General features: G+C 45.6%; 1 pseudogene; it reads left to right on the top strand.

Moving 5' to 3' along the window:
- The first annotated feature begins 18,245 nt into the window (after positions 1–18,245).
- Positions 18,246–18,692, top strand: LOC108294583 (annotated as a pseudogene).
- Positions 18,693–18,937: the final 245 nt, after the last annotated feature.

The raw sequence follows: 18,937 nt of genomic DNA, 5'->3' as shown, positions 1-18,937 counted from the left end.
AAAGGGAAAAAAAAAAAAGGCACATGGTTAGCAGCTCCTCCAGGCTGTGTGATTTTAAGCAAGTTTCTTAACTTCTCTGAGCCTCAACTCCCAGTCTTTCAAAAAGGAAGGCACAATATGCACTGTTAGTTTGCCTTGCACAGACCATTAGAGATAATAATAAGTAGATACACCATGAGAGCCTTTAAAATTGCTAGCTCACTGATCTAGACAAATACAATACCGTGTAGACATGATCGTCTCCATTTAAATTGCTTCACACAGCCCCCACCACCCACTTCAGCTCGGTGTACTCACGCTCATCCATTCCCCTTCCTCTTGGTAGAGTCATATTTGCAGAATAGAGGTTTTCTCACTGTAAAGTTCTACATCAGGAGTTGAAAAACTATGATCTGTGGGCCAGATCCACTGCTTGGTTTTTGTAAATCAAGTTTTACTGGAACACAGTCATGCTTATTTGTTTGTATAGTATCTGTACTGCTTTTGCACCACAGTAGCTGACTTGAGTAGTTTGGACAGACACTGTGTAACTCAACAAAGCTTGAAGTATTTACCACTGGGCTCTGTACAGAAACGCTTTGCCAACCCCTATTCTAATGACCGATAATAGCGTGGGCCAGTTATCTACGTATTGCCTCACAACTCCAAATTCACCCTGCAGTACCTGCTCTGGGGTCATGTACTGGTAAGCATTTTCCACCTGACAGTGAGCCCAGTATGAAGGGTTGTCAGTAGGAGGAACCAGGGTGACATTGCAGGAGGAAGGGGCTGCTCTTCCCAACCCTGTGTGCTGTTTGCTTTTTCTTGCTCCTGCTGCGTGGTTAGTGGTAGAACAGCTGTGTGGGAACATCTGTGGTACTCTGCTCCAATTGCATGCCCAGAACAGCCCCTTGGTGACTGCAGCCCTGGTGACCACCTTCCAGTTCCTTCCTGAGGTAGACACCAAGTGCTCTAGGCCTCATACCCATAGTGGTGCTCTGGCTTCCTTACCAGCCTCAGCTCACTTGTAGTTTCCTGCTTGTCCAACAGCTGTGGAGTAGCTCTGCTCTGGGCAGACTTCTGTGCCACCCAATGGGTTATAACAATACCTCCTGTAAGGAGGTCTGAACTCTGCTCTTGTGTGTGTGTGTGTGTGTGTGTGTGTATGTGTGTAGGGACAAGGTCTAGAACTCCTGGACTCTAGTGATCCTCCTGCCTCAGCCTCCCAAAATGCTGGGATTACTGGCATGAGCCACTGCACCAGCTCCCCAGTCTTGAGGAGTGAGCTCTGCATCCAAGTTGTCCTTCCTTGAGTACTCTCCTTCAGCCTTGGGGAACTGTTAGGGTTCTCTTTATATCTTTACATTGATGACTTTTCTTTCATAGCTTCATACCTCTTTGTGTTAGGGTTCTCTGTTTAAATTACTATGTGGTTTCTGTATCTTAATTGGACCCAGAACTATATACAGCTTAATGTGTAACTATTCCCAGTTTCTGAGACTAAAGCCTTAAGAAGAAATTTAGGACACAGTCCAGCAGGTAAAAGGTAATAGTTGTTAAAAGTAAAGTGTTTTATTTCATACTTTAATGAAGTAAGATATGTTCATCAAAGGAGGAAATGTAAAAGTACACGTGTAGAAAAATCATTGCCGACAGACCACCACTGTTACATCTTGGTGTGTAGGTGGCAGGGACTTGCAAGCTGCAGGAGGACATTCTGTTTCTGCTCACAATTGCTTAGGATCCAGTACGTTGTAGCCCTCCTGCCCGATGCATCAAGAGGGAATGAGGTCGAAGTAGTGCTACTTTGGCCACTGTGTGTACCAAAAAACCACCTTGTTAAAGTACCCTGAGCCATTAAGCTGCTTTGGTGAGTCTTTGGAGTTAAGCATCTTAAGCAGGTGATGCTCATGTCTGAGTACTGTCTCGTGGGACAGGAGAGGACCAGCCTGCCCTGAACTGTGGAGCTACCTCAGCCAGCTCTAGAGGGAGCCTTACGATTAATCCAATGGGCTTTTCTGTCACTCTTTGTAGGGTGACAGAAGTGTCCTCCTTCTTGAGTGTGACCAGGCACCAGAGGTGCTACCCCGTGGACATCTCGTCTGTGAAATGTTTGTGCTTGAAAGAACAGGCTGGTGCTCGGCCCGGCCGAGCCAGGCTTTTTTCCAGTCTCTGCCTCTCCTGCTGGGCCGTCTGCCTCTGGCATAAGCCAATTGTCTGCTCAGTGCCTATAGGCCCCTTCCATTTCAGAGAGGCTACGCTGGTGTTACAGCCACTGTTCCCATTGGCTTCTCCCCTGTGTCCCTGCCTATCAACATGCACGCACGCACACGCACACACGTGCTGGTGTATTTCTTTTTCTAAAAAAATTTTAACTTAAATTTTATTTTATTTTTTGAGGCAGAGTCTTTCTCTATTGCCCAGGCTGGAGGGCAAAGGCACAATCATGGCTCACTGCGTCCTTGACCCCCAGGGCTCAAGTGATCCTCCCACCTCAGTCTCCCAATAGCTGGAACTAAAGGCATGCACCACCATGCTCAGCTAATTTTTTTATGTTTTTGTAGAGATGAGGTCTCACTATGTCATCCAGGCTGGTCTCAAATTCCTAGGCTCAAGCAACCCTCCCCCTTGGACTCCCAAAGTGTTGGGTTATAGGCATGAGCACTGTGCCTAGCACCCCCTCCTTTTTCTTCTTAATGGACAATTCTAATTTAAAACATTATGCACCATTGGTTTCCATGATGCCTTAGACCAGTCATTCCAATGTATATATTTAGACTTTCAGAGATGAGTCATGTTCCACTTCTGGAATATGAGTGATCACAGGCAGAATATGTGTCTCTTGGGGATCAGGAATTTACCTTTGTATGTGTCTCTTGGGGATTAGGAATTTACCATCAGGCTCCTTTTACATTTAAATTTTAAATTTTAAATTTTTATTTTTTTGAGATGGGTGTCTTGCTCTGTTGCCCAGTCTGGCCTCAAACTCCTGGGATCAAGGAAACTGTGACCTTAGCCTCCCAAACAGCTGGGATAACAGGAACCCACCACCACCCCCAGCCATCAGGCTCCTTTTCACCCATCCAGATGTGTCAATCAATCACACTACAACAACAAATGCATTGAAAAGTTATTGTTAAAAATGTGCCAAACTTAGGATGTCTGGGAATACTGAGAAGGGGAAGACAGGGCCCTTACCCTGAGTGCCAGTTGGAGCAGTAAGACCCAAACATTCAATAAGTTAAATAATCAGAGTTAAATCCATTGCAAGAGCTGATAATCAACACAAGAGAGTGGTCACAGGCAGAATGTGGTGAATGCATTACTAATGAGTTATGCAGTGCTAGGCTAGTCCCTCAACCTTGCTGAGTCTGATTTCCTTTCTTGATTGTATTCATTTGCTGGGGCTGCTATAATAAAATGCCCCAGATTAGGTGGCTGAAGCAATGAAAATGTATTTTCTCACAGTTCTGGAGGCTAGAAGTCCAAGATGATGATGTCAGCATCTTAGTTTCTTCTGGGACCTCTCTCTGTGGCTTGCAGATGGCCACCTTCTCACTATATCTTCATATTTGTCCCTCTGTGTTTTCTGTGTCCTAATTTCTTCTTATAAGGATATTAGTCCCACTGGATTAGGCCACCCTAATGACTCCACTTTAACTTAACTACTTTTTATTTTTTAGAGATGGTATTGTTATGTTGATCAGGCTGGTCTCCAACTCCTGGCTGCAAGCCATCTTCCCTTGGCCTTCCAAAGTGCTGGGATTAGAGGCATGAGCCACCACACCCAGCCTTAATCACTTCTTTAAAGGCATGATATGGTTTGGATCTGTGTCCCTGCCCAAATCTCATGTCAACTATAATCCCCAGTGCTGGAGGTGAGGGCTCGTGGGAAGTGATTGGACCGTGTGAATGGACTTTCATGAATGCTTAGCATCATCCTCCAGGTGCTGTTCTTGTGATAGAGAGTGATAGCTGGTTGTTTAAAAGTGTGTAGTACTTCCCTGCTCCCTCTCTTCTGTCTGCTCCAGCCATGTAAGATGTGCCTACTTCCCCTTTGCATTACACCATCATGGTAAGTTTCCTGAGGCCTCCCCAGAAGCCAAGCAGATGCCAGCGTCATGTTTCCTGTACAGCCTGTGGAACCATGAGCCAATTAAACCTTTTTTCTTTATAAATTACCCCGTCTCAGGTATTTCTTTCTTTTTATTTTTTATTTTTTGAGGTAGAGTGTTGCTCTGTTGCCCAGGCTGGAGTGCAGTGGCACGATCTCAGCTCACTACAATCTCCACCTACCGAGTTGAAACAATTCTTCTGCCTCAGCCTCCCAAGTAGCTGGGATTACAGGTGTGAGCCACCACACCTGGCCTTTTGTTTTAATTTTAATTTTTTTTGAAATACAGTCCCCTTCACCCAGGCTGGAGTGCAATGGTGCAATTTCAGCTCACTGCAACCTCTGCCTCCTCAATTCAAACGATTCTCATGCCTTGGCTTCCTGAGTAGCTGGAATTATAGATATGTGCCACCACATCCAGCTAATTTTTGTGTTTTTTAGTAGAGCACCATGTTGCCCAGACTAGTCTCAAACTCCTGAGCACAAGTGATCCACCCACCTCGGCCTCCCAAAGTGCTGGGATTACAGGCATGAGCCACTGTGCCTGGCCTCAGGTATTTTTCTTTATAGCAATGTGAGAATGAACTAATACAAGGCCCTATCTTCAGTCACATTCTGAGGTACTGGAGGTTAGGGTTTCAACATATGGATTTTGAGAAGAACATAATTTAGCCTATAAAATTGATGAAATGGAAATAATGATTCCTGGATATCTACAGTTATTCAAATATTAATTGAGTGCTACTGTGTGCCAAGCACTGATATTATAGTGGTGGAGCCCTAGTGTCATGGGGAATTCAGTTATAAATCATCACACATGTGCTGGGAAGCAGAGGGACTGCTGGGAGACCCTCTAATCAGGCAGGAGATGGGCATGGCCTGAACTAAGGCAGCAGCAACGAGGATAGAGAGCACAGGAAAAAAAGGTAAATTTATGAGAAAGAATCAACAAAATTGGTGAGTGATTAGGTGTGGCATCAAAACTCCTGAGTGAGACAGGACTAGTGGCTCACACCTGTAACTCAGCACTTTGGGAGGCTGAGGTGGGTGGATCACTCGAGACCAGCCTGGCCAACAAGGTGAAACTCCATCTCTATTAAAAATACAAAAAATCAGCTGGGTGTGGTGGCAGGTGCCTGTAATCCCAGCTACTTGGGAGGCTGAGGCAGAATTGCTTGAACCTGGGAGTGGAGGTTGTAGCAAGCCGAGATGGTGCCACTGCACTCCAGCCTGGGCAACAGAGCAAGACTCCGTCTCAAACAAAAACAAAAAAACTCTCCTGGGTGTTTGGCTTGGTCAGCTGGATAGGTGTCGGGAGGACAGGTCATGCTGAGGTGGGAAGTGAAGGAGGAGGAGGAGAAGCAAAGATGATGAGATCCACTTTCAACATGTTGACTGGCCATATTTATCAGATGTCTAACCTAGTGGTTAATAGCATGAGTTTCAGAGTCCATAAACCTAAGGCCAAATCCCAGCTTGTCAGGTCCTGTCTGTGTGATCCTGGGAGCTACTCAAACTTTCTGAACTGGCATTTGTTTAAAATGGGTACAGTAATATCTCCCTTATAAGGCTGTTGCTGAGAATTAAACGAGATTAAATATGTTCAGCACATAGCACAGTGTACCCATGCATCTGGAACGTAGTATTACTCAATAAGTGGAAGGCCGTTGTTACCGTCACTACATTTGGATGAAATGATGAGCAAATCCAAGCTTTCTTTTGATTGGTTTCCTGTGTGTTTACAAATCATGTCTCTAACTTGGATTTCAGTTCCTCCGGTCCATTTGGGAACATTGCTTTCTACTTTTTTCGCCATTTGTTCCTGGAGATTGGGGTATTTTCCTGATGCTCAGCTCTTTGATAGGGTTGACTAGAAGGCGGGATTATTTTGTTTACCGGAGGCAAATTCTGAGAAGGGAACTCAATGCGCACGCCACACTCTTACCACCAGGTGGCGTCCCTCCTCTGGTCATCTGCGTGTTGCTCTGGTGTTACTCCACTAAAGTAAGGAAACAGGCCTGAAAACACCAAACCAAATCCTTAAAACCCAGGAGAATATGAAGTTCACTCAAAGGACAGTTTCACAAGGGGGTCTGAAGAAAGTGTGTTCCTCATTCTGGCCACTGGAATTGACTTGAGGGTACATTTGTGTGTGTGCGTTTTTTTAGACAAGGTCTTGGTTTGTCGCCTGGAGTTCGAGCGCAGTGGCAAGATCACAGCTCACTGCAGCCTTGACCTCCTGAGCTCAAGCAGTCCTCCCACCCCAGCCTCCTGAGTAGCTGGGACTACAGGTGTGCTCTAACACACCTGGGTAATTTTTTAATTTTGATTTTTCTGTAGAGACGGAGTCTTAACTATGTTGCCCAGGCATGTTACCCAGGCGACTCTCAAACTCCTGAGCTCAAATGATCCTCCTGCCTCAGCCTCCCACGGTGCTGGGATTACAGGCGTGAGCCACCATGCCTGACCAAGCCTACAATTCTTTAAGGAGGCCATGCTGTCTCATGCTTCTGTGTCTGTGTGCCATCTGCAGGAAGGACTTGTCCCAGGAATACTTTGCCCCACTAACTCCTCCTCTGTCACCACTCAGCTCAGATGTCACCTCCTTGGTGATATCTTCCTTGATTGGCTTTTCAGTCTGGGTGGGCACCTCTCTAGGGTACTTCTATCCCACCCTGTGCATAGCACTTGAGTGGAGCTACAATATACAGTTTTAAACATTTTATTTTAAAAAACTCCAGCTAGGCATAGTGGCTCAAGCCTGTAATTCCAGCACTTTGGGAGGCCGAGGGGGAGGATCACTTGAACCCAGGAATGTGAGACCAGCTTGGGCAACATAGTGAGACCCCATCTCTACAAAAAATAAAAATGAAAGTAATTCACTGGGCATGGTGACATGTGCCTATAGTCCCAGCTCCTTGGGAGTCTGAGGCGGGAGGATGACATGAGCCCAGGGATTTGATGATATAGTGAGCAGTGATCGTGCCATTGCCCTCCAGCCTGGGTGAAGAGTGAAGTCTGGTCTCAAAACAAAAACAGGCCAGGCATGGTGACTCATGCTTGTAATCCCAGCACTTTGGGAGGCCAAGGTGGGAGATCACTGAGGTTAGGAGTTCGAGACCAGCCTGGCCAACATGGCAAAACGCCATCTCTGCTAACAATACAAAAATATTAGCCGAATGTGGTGGCGTGTGCCTGTAATCTCAGCTACTAGGGAGGTTGAGGCAGGAGAATTGCTTAAACCCAGGAGGCAGAGGTTGCAGTGAGCCAAGATTGCATCACTGCACTCCAGCCTGGGCAATAAGGCAAGACTCTGTCTCAAAAAACAAAACAAAACAAAAAACTTATTAATAGAAAAGGAACTTCAGCCAGGCACAGTGGCTCACACCTGTAATCTCAGCACTTTGGGGGGCCGAGGTGGGAGGATCACAAGGTCAGGAGTTTGAGACCATCCTGGCCAACATAGTGAAAGCTCATCTCTTATAAAAAAACAAAATAAAAACTTCAAACATTACAAAGGAATAAATAATAACCCCCATGCCCCCTAAACTTACTGAACTGTAATTTTTTATTTTCTTATCCAGTTCACTTAGTAGACAATGACTTCCGTGAGGAGAGGACCTGTATTTTATGATATTTCCTCCCCAGCCCTAGCCCCTATGTCTGACGTAGATATTCAGTAACAGTTTGAGGAATAAATGGAAGTACACTTGGTCCCACTTCTTTGTTCATACTCTTCTGCTTTCCTCCTTTTTTGGGAGATTCTCCCCATCTATGCCTTCAAGTCTTTGAGAGGTAAGCAGGGAGTCAGCCATGGGCACTCCCCCGACACTGAGAACTAGGGATGTCTCAGCATGACACCCTCTGCCACCAAAGCTTGGTGTACTAGAAATATCATGGACTTGGAACCACACATGCATGTATCCAAACTTCAGTCCTTTCTTTTTTATTCTTATCTATTTATTTGAGACAGAGTCTCACTCACTTTGTTGCCCAGGCTGGAGTGCAGTGGTGCCATCTCAGCTCACTGCAACCTCTGCCTCCTGGGCTCAAGTGATTCTTCAGCTTCAGCTTCCAGAGTAGCTAGGACTACAGGTGTGCACCTCCATGACCGGCTAATTTTTAGTACAGACTGGGTTTGACCATGTTGGCCAGGCTGGTCTTGAACTCCTGACCTCAAGTGATTCGCCCGCCTCAGCCTCCTAAAGTGCTGGGATTACAGGCATGAGCCACTGCGCCTGGCCTATTTATTGTCTCTGAGCCTCAGTTGCATTATCTGTAAAAATAAGAATTGTAATTGCTTTGCAGAATGGTTGTGAGAATCAAGTAAGATACCCAACTGCTTGGCATAATAGGTGAGCATTAAATTCTTATTTCCTTTCCTGTGGGTTTTATGTTGATTCTGGGAAAATGACCTCATCCCTGGGGAGGAACGGCTATTACTCATTTTGCAGCTGGAACAATGACAATATGAATCTTTGGGAAACATCAGCTTCCCCTGCCCCAGCATAGGAAATGGAATGTCAGCCTCCCCCACTTACCCAAGCCTTCTGCATCCAACAAGGCCAGGGAAAAATGAGAAGGGGCTGCAGTGCCTCCACACTGTATCCTTCCAGTTCTATTTGTCCACTCTTCCATTCATGTCTTCATTCATACAACACTCCATATGGCCAACTGCCTACTGTGGGCAGGCACAGGGCGGGGTGAGCAGACAGACTTGGCCACTGCCATCGCAGAGAGTTTGTGGATGGAGGTGAGATACCCACATACCTTGCAACAGCCTTAACTGCAACTGTGGTAAGGGCTATGGGTAAAAAGTGTGGGCTCTGGGAGGGAATGACAGGGGTATCTCCCTTGTTCTGAGGCCTGGAGGGCTTCCCTGAGGAATGGATGTTGAAACCGAGATATGAAGGACAAATGGGAGTCAGCAAGGCGAAGTGGGGAGAAGAGAACCCCTTACATCCTTGCATTCCCTTCTTGCTCCCTTTCCCCATCAACTTATGAGGTTCCCCATGTGGTTGCTCACTCCAGCACTCCCTGCCACAAAGTTCTACCTGGGCCTCACCCGCAAAACCTCCTAGCTCAGCCCCTCCAGCCCCCTTCTCAAATGGCTGCAGGCACTAGAATCTCCTTCTCCTCAAAGAAGTTGTCCTAAGATGACAGCAGAGAAACGTGTCCCCTTCACGGAGCACGTGCCTTCTACTCAAGGATACATATAGATGAACTATCTTTAAAGAACAGATTCCAAAAATGGAGATCGCAGGCACTTCCTGGCCAGAGTTTTGGGAAATCTGGCCAGTGTTTTTGCTGACTCTACCCTGAGCACAATCTCCTGCCTCATGGATCCATTTTTCTCCTCTCCCTATGTCACTGCACTCCCCAGCCTCTCCCCACCAGAGCAAACAGGCAACACCCTGAGTCTGTCCTTCCTGCTTTGGCACAGCCAGAGGCCAGGGTCTGGAGCAGCCCATGGCACCAGGTGAAGGTACACAAGTGTTCCATCACTGGGCAAGAGGACCCAGCCCAAGTAAGGGCAAAAGATGAACTTGACATCAGCCCTGGGCGAGGCTGGCCAATGGTCAGAGGGCAGCCAAAGGTCAGTCTGTGAGCCTCAAAAGGAAAAGAAGGAATCATGACAAATGGAGTCAGGCTGCTTTCATTTTCTTTTCTTGAGTAGGCTACAGAGCCGGGCAGTACTGGCAACAAGAGGCAAGCCCATGTGCACCCTCTGTGGATGGGATGGGGAAGCATGTGCCCAGTCAGACCATAGCCAGACGGTGGCATCTCTAGTGTCCTGAGTGCTGTGATGTTCAAGAGATATTGATAACTTGGATGTAGATAGAGTGATCAAAGGTGAATCTAACCCAGGTAGAGAGATAATGAAATCATCATAGCTAGCATTTATATCCCTGGCTCTTTTCACTTTGCTACAGACTTTTGCTTTGAATTTAATTCTCATGTTGACTCTAAGAAGTGGGAATGATGTCCCTAGGTGACAGATGAGGAAACAGAGACTTAGCACAGATGAGCAACATGCCCAAGGTCGCGTAGCTTATATGTGGAGAGTCAGGTTTAGAAAACCATCTGAGGATCTCACCAGCACTGACAAACTTCACTCCTCTATCCATCTTCCCTCCACCCATGCAACAAAGATTTATTGAGCTCCTTCCATGTGTTGGGCAATATTTGAGGTAAGGCAGACAAAGTCCTGCTCTCATACTTACATCCTAGTAAGGAGACTGATAATAAAGAAGTAAACCAATTTAAAAAATAATTTCAAAGAAGTGCTATAAAAAATAAAGTTGTGGCCAGGTGCAGTGGCTCACACCTGTAATCCCAGCACATTGTGGGGCCGATGTGGGAGGATTCTTTGAGCCCAGGAGTTCAAGACCAGCCTGGGCAATGTAGTGAGACCCTGCTTGTACAAGAATAATTAGCTGAGCATGGTGGCCCGAGCCTGTAGTGCCAGCTACTCGGGAGGGTGACATGGGAGGATCACTTGAGCCCAAGAAGTTGATAAATAAATTTTAAAAATAAAAATAAAGTGAGGGAATAGGATAGGGCCACTTTACACTGAATGGCCGGGGAAGGTATCTCTTAGGAAGTGACATCTGTGGCAAAAATGACCCAGGTAGGGAGTGTCTGGGGAAGGCCTGTAGGCAGGGGTAGATTTGGTGCCATTGAGAAACAGCATCAACTTGAATTGGTTTTAAGTGAGCTGTGCTTCTAGAGTAACTTTCAAGAAATCGATTAGGATAAATATCAGGTCTTGTGCTTGGGTTCAGAACAGCAACTGCCTAGGCCCAGAGTACTGTGGACTTGCCTAGATTGGTTATGAGTGAGAGAAGCTGATGTTTCATTTGCTCTGGAAAAGTTAACCATGATCTTGAGTTGTGCTTTGCTGATAAAGTAGTGTCTGGGGTGGAAAAGGGCGGCCCCTGTCCCCCGTGTGCTGGTCAGACCTACCCGGAGATCATGCTCCCGAGCTGCACATGGACAAATTAGACCATCTCACCTAGAGAACTGCCACCAGGACGGTGAGCAGGATGGGGCGGAAAAACCACTATCTCCTGGCAGAGGAGATCTGGGGAGGCACAAGCACCACCTCCAGAAAAATCTAAGGTCAGTAGGAAGGAGTTATAAGGAATTATATTTCTTTTACTTCTTTTTTTTTTTTTTTTTTTGCCATTGACAAAAGAGATATGTGCAATATCTAAAGTAGAAAAAAAAAATATTAGAAAAAGGAAAAGAAATCATTTAAATCCCATATCCTATAGGCAATCACTGATGGCACTTGGCATGATTTCTTTTCCAGGGTTAAGAAAACACACTAGGGCCAGGTGCGGTGGCTCATGCCTGTAATCCCAGCACTTTGGGAGGCTAAGACTCTGTCAAAAAAGAAAAAAAAGAAAACACATTGAAATCATGCTGTGCATATGCATGATTTTATTGATGTGTCTGTGCTTATATAGATGTTTAGGGAGGCAGTGGAGGAGAGGGGCTAGAGCTGGACTCTGGGTGCTTGGTCTGGGCTTGGATCCTGGCTCTGCCTTTTATTATCTGTGTGACTCTGAGCAAGGGATTCCACCTCCCATCCCTCAGTCTCATCTAAAAAATGAGAGTAGTATCTACCGCAGAGAATTACTTGAGAAGCAAATGAGCCAATAATAGTTATAAGCACTAAAAACAGTGCTTGCACAAACCTGTCACATATTTAATACATAAGTAAATAACATCCTTGTTTTGACATAGTAAGTAAGCATTTTACAGTGATGTAGAGAACTGTATGTAAACATCTTTCCATTGTCTAAATAAAATCCCTTCATATATTTTCCCATAGCTTACTGAGACATCCCCCAATGCGAGATACTGCGTATTTCTCATGTTTCACAACTTCTGAGTGGTGCATTTTTTATTGGTTCATTTGGATAGAGTCATAGAAGTAAAATTACTGGGTTAAAGGATATGGACTTTGTTCTGTGTTTCTTTTCCTTTCTTTTTTTACATTTTAAAAAAAGTTTATTTTTGAGTAAAAGAAACCATACAAATGGCAAAACATTCAAACAATACAAAAGGATATATAGTAAGAAGAAAGTATTCCAGTGCCTCCTGTCTCCCAGTTTCCCGACTCAGTGACACCAAAATTAGTTTCTTGTCTATGCTTCAAATGATAATTAGTACAAACAGCCGATAGATGTATATATAACCCTCATTCTTAAAAAAAAATGATATTCATCCGGGTACGGTGGCTCACGCCTATAATTCTAGCACTTTGGAAGGCTGAGACAGGGAGGTCACTTGAGGTCAGGAGTTCAAAATCAGCCTGGCCAACATGGTGAAACCCCCGTCTCTACTAAAAATACAAAAAATTAGCTGGGTGTGGTGGCGTGTGCCTATAATCCCAGCTACTCAGGAGGCTGAGGCAGGAAAATCGCTTGAACTCAGGAGGCAGAGGTTATAGTGAACTGAGATTGCGCACTGCACTCTAGCCCGGGAAACAGAGCGAGATTCTGTCTCAAAAAAAAAAAAAAAAAAAAAAATTGATATACTACAAGCACATCTTGCTACTTTTACCTAATATATCTTAGAAACATTTCCTATCATTAACTAAGAGCTTTATTAGGCATTTTAATAGCTGCAGAGTGGCCAGGTGCAGTGGCTCATACCTGTAATCCCAACACTTTGGGAGGCCAAGGCAGGTGGATCATCTGAGGTCAGGAGTTCAAGACCAGCCTGGCCAACATGATGAAACCCCATCTCTACAAAAAATACCAAAATTAGCTAGGTGTGGTGGCACATGCTTGTAATCCCAGCTACTCAGGTGACTGAGGCAGCAGAATTCCTTGAACCCAGGAGACGGAGGTTGAAGTGACCCGAGATCGCACCATTGCATTACTCCAGCCTGGATGAGAGTGAGACTCTGTCTCAAAAAACAAACAAACAAAAAGCTGCATAGTGTGCCTTGTTAAGGACAGGCAGTAATTTAACTGGGGATTTTAAAGATGTTTGATGCATATCAATAATTCATTCAGCAGAGGTGAGCGCTGGTTTACACCTACCCTCTTTTAACTCCAGATAATTAGCGGAATCAGGATTGAAATCCAGATCAGCTCATAGAGGTACAAAGACTAGTTAACAATGGTTGTCCCTGGGGAGGGGACCAGTTGCTGAAGAATACCTTCCTCACACCTCCCAGAGAAGATCTGACTGAAAATGAGCTGCCTGACACAATATAAAGCCCTCTGTTTTAAAAATGTTCGGATGTCAGCCAGATATTTTATCCTCTACAGCACTTTCTTGTAAACATGTGAGGCATACAGCAGTGCTGAGTGGAGGGAATCGTGGCAGGCTAAGAACAAGCATGGCTTCTCTAGACATTCACACTCAAACAGTTACAGACCGTGCTGGGCCAACAGCCAGTTAAGACCCCAAGATACCAAAGAGATAATCTAAAGAACACGTACTTTGCATGCATGTGACTGTCTTTCTGGGTGGAGGGACATGGCCACTGAACCCCAGGTATCTTTTCTAAGGTCTTATTCTTGCAAATCCTCTCGTGTGGAATGGAGAGGAAGCAGTTGCTTACCAAACTGCCAATGGAAGGGGAGGAACACTCACTGGCATTGAAGGCCTTCTTATGGGGACAGAGGATATCTTGGTCCTAGCCAGGGCTGGCTTCAGGAGTGTGAGACCATTTTTCCATCCAACAATCCCAGTTTCAGGGAGAGAAGAATGAGGCTTTCTAGGGTGCGGGTGCAAGAGCCCAGGAGGTACTCTTTTTCCCTAGGGAACCTACAGAAGGCGACCAGTCAGAGGCGATGAGTTTTCACCCAGTCCTGTTCCTGGACCCTGTATAGGTTGGGGTGGGCTGGGGGTGAGTGTTGCTGAGACTCGTGGCTCCAAGGGGCTCTGGGGAGAACTGGACATTAGGAAGGCTAGAGTCAGAGTGTGTATGTTGGAGGAAGTCTGAGAGATCCCAGGATGAATTTACAAACTAAACATTTGGTGCCTCTAGAAAGGCTACAGATGGGCCTGCTGGAAGAGGGCATGAGGGCTCTTGCAGGCTGGGACAAGATAGAAGAGTCTGGAGGACTTGCTGCAGGGTTCTGAGGTGAGGGTGATCCATGTGGAGCTAGGTCCTTGAGTTTGTTAAATTTGGGGGGTCTGGGAGTTATTGGATTGTTTTTTGTTTGGTTGGTTGGTTTGGTTTTATTTTGAGATAGAGTTTCACTCTTGTTGCCCAGGCTGGAGTGCAATGGCATGATCTCGGCTCACTGCAACCTCTGCCTCCTGGGTTCAAGCCATTCTGCTTCCTCAGCTTCCCACCACACAGGTGTGCACCACCACACCCAGCTAATTTTGTATTTTTAGTAGAGATAGGGTTTCACCATGTTGGCCAGGCTGGTCTCGAACTCCTAACCTCAGGTGATCCACACACCTTGTTAATTATGTGGTTTTCTCTACAAAATTTCTGTGACCTTGTCAAATTACTTCTTGTTTTTGAGCACCTGTGTCATCACTTGTTACAAAAGCCTTGTCCTCTTCTGAGGCATATTATACAGCAAGACTTTAGAATAATCTATGAAGCTGGGGCACCCAGAGAGTAGGACTGTAGACATAGTACCTTCGTTAATACAATCACAAAATATTTAAATGTCTCATAACTAGATGAAAACTAGGTGCATTCACAGACACTTCCTAACTCCAAAAGATAACAAGATGCGTCGATAGACACCCCCCTTTAACTCCAAATTCCATGATATACTCCTAGAACTGAAAAATATTTCTGCCTGAGGGTTAGTATCACAGTTGCATTTTAAATGTGTCAATCACGTCTGTTGACTCTTCAGGGCTGCATGAAGTCTTCAGGTGCTGGGCGTAAGGTCTTGAGCCTGAACAACTCCTCTCTTCTCTTCTTTGTGTCTCCTCCATTCTCAACCCTTCCCAGCAACACAGAGATCAAAGCTGCCCCCTACACCATACAAAGCTCTTGCTGGAAAAGCCACAGAAACGCTGCAGCTCTGCTGACTAGGGCTGGGAGTGGTGCCAGGCCAGGGATTTTGGAAGGGAAATCTTCCAAATGCGGAATTAAGCCTCTGGAGCAGATGTTGCCTGTGGATCCAGAGCATTCAGAGAGTTAGGCAGGCAGCAGGCAAGGACTGGAATTTGGATAGCTCAAAATACCCTTGAACAAAGACCCACAGACACTGCACCAGTGGAGAGACCGAGGAAAGGTCAGCAGTCAGGGGTTCCTGGGGAGCCCCCACCAGTCGCCACAAAAGACTAGAATCACAGTGAGTCATTTCCAAAGTGAAAGAAAGGCACAGAACAAGTGTTCATGTGAACACCTCCCCAACACCTCACCCACGGAGAACTCAGCGGATATTCCTGCCTCTTCCAGCTTCACACTCAGCCTCCCCATTTTAAAAATGGGAATGACTTCATGTCTGAAGTTTGCAAAGGAGTCAGGATTTGAGAAATGGTAGAAATAATGTAGGCACCGTATCCATTAACCACGTTTTTGCACACAAAGCCCAGCCACTCAGACAGACCCATCTTACTGCGTTTTAGAATAGGTGGTTTGAGGAACCAGAAAGGTATGCCAACTAGAAGCCATTCTCCCTGGGAGTGCCTGAAATTCTGCCACTCCAGTTTGAAGCACTGGGCAGCTGAGTCTGGGCAAAGAAAGGGGCAAAAAGGAGAAGCCAGGGGACCGAGACCTTAACAAACATGATGAAAGATATACTTGGCTGACACTGATCTGCTTAAGAGCAGCTTTAGGGAAAAGACATGTTATCCCACAGTGTAGAGGAAAGAGCATTGGGCCTGTAATCCCAGCATTTTGGGCGGAGCACCTGAGGTCAGGAGTTCACCAGCCTGACCAACATGGTGAAATCCGGTCTCTACTAAATATACAAAAGTTAGCCAGGTGCGATGGCATGCGCCTGTAGTCCCAGCTGCTTGGGAGGATGAGACTGGAGAATCGCTTGAACCCAGGAGGCGGAGATTGCAGTGAGCCGAGATCTCAAAAAAAAAAAAAAAACCACCATTGGATTTGGGTTTGAATCCTGGCTCTGACACTTACTAGCTGATGACTTTGAACTGGTTTCTTGACTTTTCTGAGCTCTCATATCCTATAGCTAAAATAAGGCTAATAATCCCTGCATTATAGGGTAGCTATAAATGTGAAATGCTCTTTTAACTGAGACCTTGCGCACACATGTAATTTATTAGAAGAAGTGGCCTAAGAGGCATCACTGACAATACGTGGTCTGGGGCTGGGATGTTCCATTAGCTGAGCAAATTCTCTTTGCTGTCATTGTTCATCTCAGCATAAGTACTAGGCTTGTTCCTGGGCAGTGACTTCAGAAGCTGAGAGGACATTCCTTGAAAGCTGTTGAGAGGCTGGAGGCTTGGATCAATGAAGCCTTCAAAAGATATTTGCATTTCGAGGCCCGTTCCACTTTGTCATGTTTTTCCCATTTATTCTTGGCTGATGAGAGGAGGGTTTTCATCTCTCTAGTTCCCCTGAAATTAACTTTTCTCTGAAAGTATTTCTTACCACCAAAGAAGATCTGAGCCTGCCCCCAGACATTCTGCAAAGGTGAGTAGGGCAGGTGCTCTGGAAGGGGTGGAAGAGAAGCAAGAAGAAGGAAAAAAGTTGAAGTGGAAGGGAAGTCAGGAAAAGGAAACAGTGTGACAGCAGCACATAGAGAAAATGCAGGGAATTAGAGGTGATAAGTAGAAGGCCTCGTAGCTGGTGGGTCATTCCCTAAATTACTGTGAGCAGCAGCAGTCCTTAAGAACAGCCTGTGAGCTGCAACCAAGGACTCTTGTGCCCTCTGGGATGCCAAGCAGCCAGCCCCCCATGGAGCTGTGCGGGAGGTGCCTCTGTGTGGATTCTAAAATCGTCCTGAGTCTTCTGGCTCCCCTTTCTATCTGCCCTCCTGCTGCCTCTAGGAGGCCAATGCATTCTCATGGTAACGGCTCTCACTAAGCTTCTCACTAAGCACTGCTCTCACTAAGGATTTTATGCATGTGACAATATTGGACTACTGATAAATTACCCAAAATATTCTGATAAATTATTTTAAAATATAAATTTCGGTGCAATTAGAGATGATGATTCTCATGGAACAATTTTTCCAAACAAACTTAGTTCCCCATACAAATCAGCATTGCCACACGCATTCCGCTTGAGATGCATCAGCAGTCTCATGCATTGCCCATCACTACACAGTGCAGAGCCAGCTTCCTGGGCATGTGATCTGTGCAGTTGTACCAGAAGGACCCTCCCTTGGTTTAATCCTCTGCTGTCTCCATCTTGATATCAACAATTTTATCTCTGAATTTGCGTTTTATAAGTGAAATCCAGTGGGTCGATGCAGGCTGGATGTGAGCAGTGGAGATCGGACACCTGGCGACAGCACACACAGGGCAGGGCAAGCACCAGAAACATGGAACAAAGGGCCCAATGGCCTTGCCAGCATATGCATGCCTGAAACTGTCTGGAACACTCCTGGGTCCCAAAGTGGCCAGAACCTGAGCCCAGACTGGTGGCAGCGACAGTGACAGCGTCAGCAACCACAAGAAAGAGAAGGGGCTACATGAGCCATCAGTGCTGGAACCCACCATGGGAAGCCTGGTTGTCTGTCCCTGGCTGTATAAAAAATGAAAATTAAAAACTGAGTTCCCAGCCAGGATGGGATGGGAGGTCAGACACGCCTCCTTATATGCCCTCCCTCCCTGTTGCAGTTTAGACACAACACTGACCAGCACTAATGTTAAAATGGAGACCATAAGACTGATGGAACAGATCCTTTGTGGTAATAAGATACCAAGTTATAGACCGGGTGCTGTGGCTCATGCCTGTAATCACAGCATCATCTATTTTTATTTTATTTATGTATTTATTTTTATTTTTTTGAGACAGAGCCTCACTCTGTCACCCAGGCTGGAGTGCAGTGGCACAATCTTGGCTCACTGCGACCTCTTCCTCTTGGGATCAACCTCTGGGAGGCAGAGATCGCAGTGAGCCAAGATCTAGCCACAGCACTCTCCAGCCTGGGTCACAGAAAAAGACTCCATCTTTAAAAAACAAAGGCACTAGCTCTTCCCTTTTGCGGCCATCACCTAAGCGGGAGCTGCCAAAATGAAGTTCAATCCCTTTGTGACTTCCAACCGAAGCAAGAATTGCAAAGGCATTTCAATTCGCCTTCCCACTTTCGCAGGAAGATTATGTCCTCCCCTCTTTCCAAAGAGCTGAGACAGAAGTACAACGTGCGATCCATGCCCATCCAAAAGGATGATGAAGTTCAAGTTGTACGAGGATACTATAAAGGTCAGCAGATTGGCAAAGTAATCCAGGTTTACAGGAAGAAATACGTAATCTACATTGAACGGGTGCAGCGGGAAAAGGCTAATGGCACAACTGTCCATGTAGGCATTCACCCCAGCAAGGTGGTTATCACTAGGCTGGACAAAGATCGCGAAAAGAACCTTGAACGGAAAGCCAAATCTCGCCAAGTAGGAAAGGAAAAGGGCAAATACAAGGAAGAAACAATTGAGAAGATGCAGGAATAAAGTAATCTTATATACAGCTAGTGCTCTACTTGCGACCACGATTGGTTCCGACAGACCAGTCGTAACACGATTTGGTCGTAAGTTGAGTAGGCTATATGTACGGTACTGTGAAATGATTTTATAAAAATATTTAAGTCATATTTTATCATAATTTTCTTTCATTATTGTTATATATCATTATTTTCTTTGTTCATTTTATGCCATTTGTATAATCTCTACACCATTTTGTTTCTTATTTTTACATTCATCAGGTTTAAGTAA

Source organism: Cebus imitator, unplaced genomic scaffold (genome assembly GCF_001604975.1).
Source record: "Cebus imitator isolate Cc_AM_T3 unplaced genomic scaffold, Cebus_imitator-1.0 Scaffold590, whole genome shotgun sequence".
Lineage (NCBI taxonomy): Eukaryota > Metazoa > Chordata > Mammalia > Primates > Cebidae > Cebus > Cebus imitator.
The sequence above is the reverse complement of the archived record's forward strand: the minus strand, read 5'-3'. Positions and strand labels throughout refer to the sequence as shown.